Source organism: Acartia tonsa, chromosome 9 (assembly GCF_053477335.1).
Source record: "Acartia tonsa isolate MP-2025a chromosome 9, ASM5347733v1, whole genome shotgun sequence".
Classification (NCBI taxonomy): domain Eukaryota; kingdom Metazoa; phylum Arthropoda; class Copepoda; order Calanoida; family Acartiidae; genus Acartia; species Acartia tonsa.
In genome coordinates, this window is record NC_137268.1 from 1,962,843 (window position 1) to 1,974,687 (window position 11,845).

The window sequence follows — 11,845 nt, forward strand, 5'->3', positions numbered from 1 at the left end:
CATCTTTGAATAGGTTATATCCATCATTAGCACCTAGATTAGATACATCAGCAACTAAATTAGCATTAGTAAAGTGATTAGAAAGACCAACTAAATCAGCTTTGTTCCAATTTAAAATATAATCACATTGTTCATTATTGTCATATGAGGTTAAAACATCAATGCTTAAAATACAATGGTCACTATTAGATAAATTACCAAGGTTTTCAATATTTAAAATACAGTCAGGTTTATTGGTTAAAACAAGGTCTAAAACATTTCCCTTTTTATGGGTTGGAAAATTTACAAGTTGATGAAGAAATTTTTGATTTAAAATGTCAGTAAACAGAGCATATTTTGAAGAATTACTACTATAAGTATTCCAATTGATTTCTGGCATGTTAAAGTCGCCAATAAAAAGATTAAAATCATTATCATTACTATTTTCAATAACATTACAAAGTTTAATTAAGTTTTCATGTGTGGAATTGGGTGAGCGATAAATAAGATTTACAGTAAAAATGTTGTTGTCAGAATCATCAATTACATTAAATGTACAATATTGGTTAAAATCATATTTATTGTCACGTAGGCCATTTCTTACATATACAAGAAGGCCACCTCCAATGCCAAATTGTGTATCACAGCGGTCATAACGTAAATTAGGTTCAAGATAATAATTGTCAATAGAGAGAAAAGCATTATTAATATTAGAATTACACCAAGATTCACAAATCAAAATTAAAGCAGGTTTTTTTTCATTAGCAAGTAATTCAAGATCATCAAGTTTACTAACAATACTGCGAGCATTTAGATAAATAATATTTAATACTGTTTGTGACTTTTTTTTCTCTGTTGGCTTAGGGGAAGCTCTTCCTCCATCTCCTCCTCCTCGTTCTCCATTTCTGATTTTCTCTTGTGACTTGGGATCCTCAGACGTAATGGTGGTATTTTCTTGCTTTTTTCTTTCTCTGCATTTGTTAGGGCAACTTTTTTCAGGTACCTTTGTCCTCTTTGTCCAAGAGCCTTCCATATGAAGTTTTTTGCTTCATTTGGTTCATTCTCCATCATCTCTTTGTTTTTGGCTTCAGCTTCTCTAGATACTCTCTTATCTTCCTCTAGTTGTCTGGTCGTGAGGTCGGGAGATATGGATACATCTTTGAAGAAAGTACTTTCACCAAGTTTGTAGGCACTGTTCAGAATATTGTCTCTGACCACCTGGCTCCTAAATCCAACAACAATAGGCTTTTTAGCTGAAGCTTTACCAACTCTGGCTAAAAACTTGATATCTTCTTTCATTTTCAGCTTAAAACCTAGTTCTTGCAGAAGTTCAAGCACAGAATCTTCATCAACTTTTTTCTTAGCATTGTCTCCAAGTTCTGAGTTCGGGTCCTTTATACCAAACACCATTATGTTTGACCTTTTGCTTTCTCTCAGGGACAACTCTTCAAAAACAATTTCATTGTCAGATTTAGGTTGGGTTTTAAGATTTGCTACATCCGAAGCCAAGGATGTGATTCTGTTGTCCAGATTCTTGGTATCAGGTTTCTGTTTTTTCAGCTCATCCACATCTTTCCGAAGTTCTCTGATTTCTCTGTCATGATTTTGAACCATTTTATTCATTTTGGACAAACCAATACCACATCCTTCACAAGACCAGCAGTGACTGCCCATAGATTCAGATATCTCCAAGATAAGGTTGTATAGTTTATCCCCCACTCCACAATCTTTGTGAATCCACCTACTACATATTGTGCATTGAACAGAGTGTTGGCTTTCTTCGACGTTTTCTTTGCACTCAATGCAGGGATACTTTTTCTTGATGTTTGGCATTTTGGCAGAATTAGTTTTAAAACTATAATCTTGACTCAGCTAGTTTTGCTTTATCCACTCCACAGCTCCCAACATAAACATAAGGTATATCCAATCCTCTCCCCTACCCTACCGAGACGTGATAGGTACGGGGCACCCTCGCGGATGTGTGAGAATGAATATACAAATAAATCACAGTTGAATATTACAAGATAATACAGAGGTGGGTGTCCAGGTTATATTTTTTATTTTTTTTTTTATTTTGTTTAAGTATTTTTTTTGGTAGGTATCTTTTTTTTTATCAAAATAGTGATAAATTTTCTTTAGTTTCTTTTTATTTTGTTTTGTTTATTTTTTTCTTTTGGTATCTTTTTTTTTTATCAAAATAATGAACTGGACAATCTTATCTTGCTACAATATGCAAACTCTGTATTATCAGGTGTTAAGATGTTAGTTACAACAGGAATATATATTTCCTGCAAATTAGGTTATTTGTTGTTAGTGGGTTAGGAATATTCAGTGTAGAAAGTAATTATAATTTTAGACATATCTCTTGTAGAAGTGAATCAAGCAATACTAGCCCGGTCGAATCTTCCAAAAATAAGATGTTCATCGCAATTTTAAATTAAAATCTGGAAAATTTAAAACAGTCTTCAGTCATATATTTCACATTTAAATTTGGTTAACTGATTCGTGTGATGATCACTAGTCAAAATCCAGGAAATCTCGGCCAAACCTCCTTGAAACAAGGATCCCAAGCAGGCCAATATTAAAGGCCGGAATTTAAACATAAGTAAAAATAGATTTTAAAGGCGCGCAATTTTTCACTTACAAATGTTATGCAAAGCAAGTCATAAATATTATAAGATATTCATAGATAAATAGTATAATGAAATATAAACATAATAAATTGTAATATTTTTGCATAAATAATGATTTTTCACCAAAATTACATAATTTTTGCAAGCTTTCCCAAACTTGTAGGTGTTGTGTACTTTCAAAAATAAACATATATATTTTATAATAACCAAAAAACACAATTTTTTCGAAAATTGAACTTAATTTTCACTAATTTTAATATGTAATCATACTAATTCGTTAATTACCTTGAAAATTGACTAAAACATGTATAAAATTAAGCAAAATAAGCTTTTTCTATGAAATCTAATGAAAAAAACTGATTGTAAATTAGTGAAAGCCGCCATATTTAGACTACAAACAAAGGTCTGAAATTATAACGGGGAAAATTGGCCATAATTGGGTTATTTTTCGCCATCTCGGCGATATTTTTGGTAAAAACACTAGAGAACACATACCTTTAGCCGCGGAACACCGATTTTTCGCCGTTTTTTTTTGCTGTTATTCTGTAATGTTTTGATTTTCTGTCTATTTCTGCTTGTGATATATAAACAATGTCTGCTGCTCGTTGAAAACATTAAGGCAGACAAAATCTAGACAACATAGTAGGGGGGTACTGAGTCTCTACATAGTTTTGTAGATTTAAAAAAAAAATTTTATTTAAAAACTTTTTTCTTAAAAACAAATTTCTAAAACTAACATATTAAAAAAAAAAATTTTTTACAAAAACAAATCTACAAAACTTGTATACCCTTGTCTGCATTTCGAGGGAAACAATGGAAAAGACGACCTCTCACTCCTGTTTTCAAGGACGTCCCGCGGGAAATTTGAAAAATGGCTGTCATTGTATTTGGATTATCTTTTGTCCTTATTTGATTTACCTGTTTCTTAACAAACCCTGCAAATTTATATTTTTATTCAAAAATATTTGTTTATTTTCTAATTCCATCAATTTTCATCTCTTTTCCCATTTTTACAGCAATAACTGAAATCGTAAAATAAAAATGCAATATGTAGTTCTTTTATGATCCGCTAGATGTTTCTATATTTTTTATGAAATATGATTTTGATTTATTTAAATAGTTTGTTCTATTAAAAATAAAAATATCATTAGGTAAACTGTAATATTTTTGTTTCGTTTCGTAATATAGACGAGTACAGTTTGAAATTTTTAAGCAACTTTCCTTTATCGTCCTGCCTTTAGTTTAATAATCTCTCACATGGTAATCAAGTAGCTTCTACCCATGACAGCTTATTGTCAGACATCTATCTATTTGTATCCCCAAATTCAATAAGAGATTGTGCTAAGATGACGTCACAAGTTGAAGGCTCGGTAAATATTAGAGTAAAACACCACAGGGAGAAAGGGTTAAATAACTGTATCTCCCCCATCAAACCACCTTGTGCAATGAAAACCAACCAATGGTGTCGCGTATATTAACACAGACAAGTAGCAGAAAATAATAGGTCTTTGAAAAAGAAAGGGAGGTAGTTGTCTGTCATAGTGTATGTATATACTATAGATCTGTTCGGTATATAAATCTTGAGAAAAGTCTTGTGTTTAACTTTTCAGAGATCTTAAGCAACAACCTTTTGTTTAGGCCACCTTGGCCCAAAAAATCCATTAATTAAGCAAATTGCATTATTATTGAAGAATTATGCCCCTTTGAAATTGAATTTTAAGCTTTAAGATAGTTAGTTTACCCGTGGCCATAATCTTATACTTTGGACCACTATACAATTTATCTGATTTTTTTTTTGAGTTTTTAAATATTTATTCCTATTACAACAAGGTACAAGGTTATAAGCGAAGCATCTCTATAATCAAGTTCTAAAAATAAAATTATATGTCCCTAAACATCCTGTATTTACGTAGTGTTGCAACAAATTTACTTACAATTTTGTTATTTGTTAGGTATATTCTGCTTATTCAGATCTGACACTCTACAAGAGTTAATGTTCGTTTGTCCTACCGTTTCAGAGCCTCGTTTTTATGGATGTTGTCATCCTTATTCAGAAATGATCATTGCTATCCCATTCAAGACAGGAGAAGTTGACCAGCAGGGGTTAGATCAAGAATTCTCAGGGATCTAAAGGGATAAGACAATGTACGATAAAATAATGTATATCCCCAATGATGATACACAAACCCAGCGAAACCTTTTAAAAAAAAGGTAGCATGCTACCTTTTTCGATATTTCTAAGAGTAGCATTTTGGCGAACTTTTGTGAGCTCGTAAGATGGTAGCTAGCTAGTATTTTAGAGCTCCTACTTTAGTAGCTTCCTACCTCATAAATTATTAGCTTTTCTGCTAACTTTGGCGACCTCGAAAATACTAGTGTGGTAATACGGCAGCAGACGGACGGGTAGTTTACAGAGTTGCTACGCAGTGGCTTATCAAGTCAAGCCTTCTGCACTAATCCTATTATATCACCATTCACCTCATGACCGCAGATGACCCCGTCGCGCAGCGGTCAGATTGGACTGGCTAAATAGGGGAGGGGCACGGACACTTAGCAACCCCGCGCCCCTCAGGCAACTATACAACCGGGAGATGGTGCCTTCCCTTTTACTACAGCTTACCCCACAGATGTCTACCGCCGCGGGCTACGCCCTTGTCTCCCACACCCCCTTCAAACCTAACTTATTGTTATAATCTATTTTGTATATATATAGTAACCACCCATTGTAAATGTATTCAGTTAAATATAATTTCTGTATGAGTAAATCCTGCTAGTTTGTTTTGGTAGAATACTTCAAGGCTAGGGGCTCGTTGGATTCGAACTCGCAACCGGTGAGCTGAAACGCTTCGGCTTACCACACTAGCAGAAGAAAAAAACGCGATGTCGCTCAAACGTAGCATTTTACGGTGTTAACACACACATCCATCAAACACACAATCAACCCATGATCAAAATTGATAGGGAAAAAATATAGTTTATAAATTTGCCACTAGGGACTCAAATAATTTTTTAAAGACTCTATCAATCTTTCTGTTTTCGAACTGAAAACAATAAAAATGGTCATACATAATGTTATAAAGTGTTGATAGTCTTTGGTGAAAAAAGTTATTTTTAAAAGGCATTCTTTTTTTTTAAACAACAGCAATTATAGAAACATATCTTAATGATCATTATATTAAGCTGATAATGGTATGATTTCTGCTATGTTGAAAATTTATTCAATTAAGCTATGAGTTAAAACATGAACAAATTGAGAGACATGTATGAGAATGACATATTCTTTCTATCTTCCTCTCTATCTCTCTCTCTTTCACCCTGTCTCTTTTTGACTCTCTGTCTCTCTCTCTCGACCCCCCCCCCTCTCCCTACATGCGCCTTCCACTTTTCTCTATGATTATAGCTTCCCACTGAGTTTGGAGCATTTAAGAGTTCGTATAAGAAATGTTTCGAGTCGCCGTCGAGATCTCCTTTGACGCATTTTAATTTATGCTACTATTGTGCGACTTTGCCCCATACTCTGCTACGATATCGATGGCGAACTCGCATGCTACCTTTTGCTTGAAAGGACGATTTTCCAACGTTTATCGCCCAAAAATTAGGTGTTAATTCAAGGCGAATGGGATTCGAGGTAGCATAGGACTTGGTACATATATTGCACGAGCTCGAAGGCGACTCCACGGCGAAATGTCTTGCTGGGTTAAGTTACCTCTTCTGTAGATACAATTAGTGGTTGAAACGTTTGGACACTAAACTAAATGAACCAACCAATCAAAATTGAATAAAAGTCCTCAAGGTTGTTATGCCAACGAACAAGGAATCTTTATTTTAAGGCTTTGGGGACGAGTGTAATAAACAACCCAATACTGAAAGAAGAATTTTTTTATAGTGCCTATATAAAAAGTGACGTCATACAATACAAATGAGCAATGATAATACAGAGACTAAATTACCAATGACAGGCCAGTATGACGTTATTTTTAAAGGCACTATAAAAAGCTTCCTGAAAGAAACGAAGAAAAAAGAATATCTCAAGCTTATAAAAGAAAAGCCCCTAAAGAAAAATCATTGAAATAAATAAAATTCTATAATTATTAACTATAAATTGAACAATATAATTGTTTTTGTATTTTAAAATAAACATATTTTTGAATAAATCTTTCATTTTTTAATAATTATTTATCACATCGAGTTATAAACAGCTTTCCGCGGATATTAAAATAAAAAATATAAGATTAGAACAAGTTTTGTTAGCCCTGAGGGGCCTAAATGCGTCATGAGGGGGATGATATATTCGAATCTGGGCCTTAACGCTTCATAACAAAACGAGGATGAGCAACATCCATACAAGCGAAGCTCTGAAACGGTAGGACAACGGACATTAACACTTGTATAGTGTCAGAACTGAATAATCAGAATATAAATGTATAGGAGTAAAAGCAAAATTGTAAGTAAATCTGTTGAAAAAATGCTTGATACAGTATAATGTTTATGGACATACTTACATTTTTAGGACTTGATTTTAGAGTTGCTTCGGTCATGCGTAGATTTTGCATTTGTGTAGATTTTCTGAATAGTAGTATTTCTGAAAAGGTCTAATCATAATCTATTCATAACAGTTCTAATAATATGCTATGCAAACCGATCATAATTTTAAAGAAATTTTATTGTATTAAATACAACTTTTTTCTCATTTTAAGAGTAAATGTATTTTTAAAGGTAAAAACAGATATTTTAAAAATAATTTAAGATTTTTTTTAAATTTAATTTTTGCAAATATTTTTATTTTTTTTATTTTTTTAAAAACATGATAGTATCTTGGAGTACTATAAACAATTATAGGTCATTAAATGATAACATAATCAACCTTTACATTACAAGAAAACTTTGTTTGTAAAGATTTAAATTATTTTAGTGGAAACAATTTATTATTGATTTACTTATCCCTGTATCCCTGAGTAAGGATGAAATTACAAGAAACAGGTGCAGACTGCAGTTTTCAATAATTTATACAATCAGGTTAAAAATTAAAGTCATACCTTTCATGCAAACTCAGCACTTTTAATTATAGTGCTTTAGAATTAGTTTTTTTAGTAGAGTGTTTTTTAATTAGGTTAAAAAAAAGATTTAAAAAATAAAATCAATTTGGGATATTTTCCCTCACATGGACCAAAAATGTTTCTGGTACTTTCAATAGGGCATTTACCCTGCAGGACCCTATGCGTTATTTTGTGTTTACATTTAATGCTATTAACTTTTAAAACTTGTTTGTTAGTTATCCTTGACAGAAAAATTTTGGACAATAAAACACTTCCTGTATGAAAATTAGAGTTGGGGAGTTAATGTAATTAGGAAAAGCAGATGAATTTCAAATAAACATATATATTACCATAATTTCACAGCGTAAACAAGCTAAAGATAATTTTCTTCTTATACCTTTTTAAAAAATTATTATTTTATGAAAATCATATCGAATTATAATTCAATTAAAGTTTTAGCTAAGATTTTCTAAATCTACGGATCGAATTTTCTATGAAAATATCTAAAAAAAGCAGTGGCGTGCACAGTGCTTCACCAGGAGTTGGTGCAACCGTTAGCGATTGAAAAAAGTGAAAGACAGGCCTTCCCAATATTAGTTTTAAGGGTGGTGTTGACACCCTTCTATACAATCCTAACACATGCCACTGATATCGCGTATTTTCCACATTTTTACGACAAATTAAAATAAAATTTATGTTCAGATCCTTAACTTTACGAGGGGGAGGAGTAATGTAATTAATAAAGAGGAGAATACCAATAAAAGATGTTATGTTAAGTTGGCAGCGCAGCTACATTATAAAAATGATCTTCAAACAACATAACATTTAAAAGTAAAATAGGAGAAATTTTGATTTTAAAACTTTTACAACCAAAAAAAAAATTTCTGCCTCTTGAGCCATATTTTAGTACATAAATTATCTTAAAAATTGTGTATTATTTATGGGATTTAACATCTCATCACACAAATTATTATCCACGTCCATGAATCAGGAATGTCCTTGTTAATTTGTCTCATTTTACTCTGCACGTCTATTGACATTTTTAAAAGCGAAGCTTTTCTATAAATAGGGTCGGTCCGTCCTTAACGGATAGCTTTTTTGGGGTATAGTCCTTTCCACGACATCCCTCCATAAGGAGCGATTCTTCACAGTAGCTTTTCTTCTATTTCTAGCCCCTGCGGGGGGCTCTAACACTGCGGGGCCAATTACCTAACCCTGTGGGGCAATCACCTAACACAATATAACCTAACCTAACCTAAAATAACCTATAAAAAGCCATTTTAAAAATACGAAGAATCGCTCCTTATGGAGGGATGTCGTGGAAAGGACTATACCCCTTTTTTGTTAATTTAAACATGTTATGATTTTTTAACAGATATCAAACTTTGTATGATTATTTCTATAACAATTAGGTATGATTTAGGAAACGTAGCATTTCTATAATCGTTAACAGAAAGTCAGTACGTCCATTTTAACATGCTATTTTTTTTAAATTTTGACAGCAAATTTTACTATATGATATAATTATCCTGATTTTTACCCATTACAACAAGGTACAATGATATAAGCAATTCATCTCTATAATCAAGTCCTAAGAATGTAAACATGGCCTTACACATTATCCTGTATTTAAGCATTTTTGCCAAAAATATACTTACAATTTTATTTAGACATATACATTTATATTAAATTTATTAAGGGTGGAGATTTTTTAAATCAAAGGTTTAATTTAGAAATTGGTTGAAATTTCTCAGGAGAAAAAGAGTGGGAGGAGTTTTCCTTGTATAATTTGGTTCAAGATGAAGGAAGTTGTTTGGGGTTTTGAAGTTCTTTAGAAATGACTAAAAAGCTTATTTTCAATAAAAAATATAACTAACATTGTCTGCCTATCTCCGTTTTTTTTATCTCCCTTTAACATGTTACTTGTAAGTGCAGGAAAGTTAAACATGTTACTTGTAAGTGCAGCGCTGCATCTACAAGTAACATGATCCAAAATAAGATTTTAAATTACAGTAATCAATGATATGTATTAATACCCTTATAAATAAATGTTATCCTATGCAAATATGGACGATAGATTGACGTACATTCCAGATGATGATTAAACAAGGATGACAACATCCATTAAAGCGAAGCTCTAAAATGGTACGACAAACGAACATTAAAACAAGTAGAGTGTCATGATAATTTAATATAGGAATATGGGAATCATCATGAAAAGTTTGAAAAGTGCTAACTAATTAAAGGGCGGTTTTTTTTGACATACTTTTCAAAAAGCGAATATTTTCTATAATTAGTGTCGGTCCATTCGTAACGGATAGCTTTTTTCGTTAATCTAGGCATGTTAGAATTTTCCTATCGATTTCAAACTTTGCATGGTGATTCCTGTAGTAGTTAGGTACGATTTAGAAAGCGTAGCAACTCTATAATCATTACAAGAACGTCCGTACGTCCATTATAAACATATTGAATTTTTACTTTTTTACCAAAAAACTTTTTTGTGATGTAATTATTGGATTGATCTGAATTTTGGTATATTGATTCCTTGGAACAGCAAAGTACATTATTATAAGCGAAGCAACTCTACAATCAAGTCATAAAAATGTAAGTATGTACATAGACATTATTATGTATCAAGCAGTTTTTCAACCAAATTACTTACAATTTTGCTTCTACTCTTATACATTTATATTCTGATTATTCAGTTCTGACATCATACAAGTGATGATGTCCGTTTGTCCTACTGTTTCAGTGCTTCGCTTTTATGGATGTTGCCATCCCTGTTTTAATAAATATGCTTCGCTTATAACATTACAAAAACAAAGTGGGGGGATATTGTGCTGTTTTTAAACAAGTTCCAAAAGTTTTACAAAAACAACCCAGGAAAACCATCCTTTTCTGTCCAAACACCCAGGGTATCAGGTTAAGTAACACCCATCAGACAACTAACTCTTTGATTACACGACCTTTGTCTCCGAAGTCCTAACAGTGCATGGTATGAGTTGCTCCTGTTTTGAGCCAAGGCATTCCCCCTACTCTATCTATTTATGTCGCGCACCTGACATAGTACAAGTAGGAACAACTTTTGATGTCTTTAGTTGTGACGCAGTGTTAAACCTATCACCTCCCGACGACGAGCGGATGCGCTTTGTTTTGAGCAACGGTCGTGAGTTAAATTGAAAACTACTAGCAGAGAAAAACCTTTCCTATTTACCGACGGAATGATCGACGATCAAATTATTGAGTAGCTTCACTCAAAGAGAGAGAGTGGGGGGGACTATGGGCTATTTATTACACTAGTCTAAAAACCAAAAGTTTTATAATAATGTTTTCTTATTCGTTAACTTAACATCTTTGGGAACTTTTAATAACTTTTGGTAACTTTGTTAAGTTGAGTGTCCAAACGTTTCAACCACTAATTATAACCTACAAGAGGGTTAATTTTTGGGTATTTATATTAGGGATGTACATTAATTTATTGGCAATTTTCTTATTCCTTTAAATCCCTGAGCTTTCTTAGACAGGTGAGAATTGTTTCTTATGGTGTTTTATTCTTACAACAAAATAAATTTTTTTTGAATTAAAAGAAACAAAGTATATAGTTCTATGAGAACTTGTGAGCAGTTATAGAAAAATTAAAAAATAGAAAGACAGCACAAAATGATTAGGTATATGCATTAAAATTCAGCAATAAGACTTATAACATATCGGTAAGAAATTACTAAATTTGTAAAACAATAATACATGAATATTTGCTGTAGTGTTTATTTGTCGCTGTGTATGAAATCCATATCAAGTTACTACTATTATTGGACATTTAGTGTGAATTCGAAACAGTCCAGAAAAACATTACTGGATATTATAGACTTAGAGTTGACTAGTTTAGCCAAAGTCTTTCATACTTTATATAAGAAACAAAACATTGAAAATAATAACATTTCATTTTGGTATTCCCTAAATTCATTGAAGGCCCTTCAATATTTTGACAAAAAGATTAGAAGCAATCTTTTCTAAGCAAGATTATTGAGTATTTTAAGATAATTTTATCTCTTTTTTACACAATTTTATTTATTATCCTTTGCCAATAAAAAAAATGGAAATTGTATAAACACCATGTAACATCATATGTCTTCCGTTCACCAATGTCGATTAGGAAGGGTGTTTACATGGGGCGTAGAAGGGGATTGGAGACCACCT

General features: G+C 32.3%; 1 protein-coding gene across 2 annotated transcripts in view; it reads right to left on the reverse strand.

Annotated features, from left to right (window-relative positions):
• The window catches only part of LOC145327994 (uncharacterized), a 41,795-nt gene extending 38,553 nt beyond the window's left edge, over window positions 1-3,242 (reverse strand). The window contains exon 1 of one of the 2 annotated variants that reach the window (XM_080171524.1): window positions 3,108-3,242. The gene's annotated coding sequence lies outside the window, so the exon portion shown is untranslated. The remainder of the gene's footprint in view (window positions 1-3,107) is intronic. The other variant, XM_080171525.1, reaches the window with a different exon arrangement.
• Between the last annotated feature and the right edge of the window lie 8,603 nt (window positions 3,243-11,845).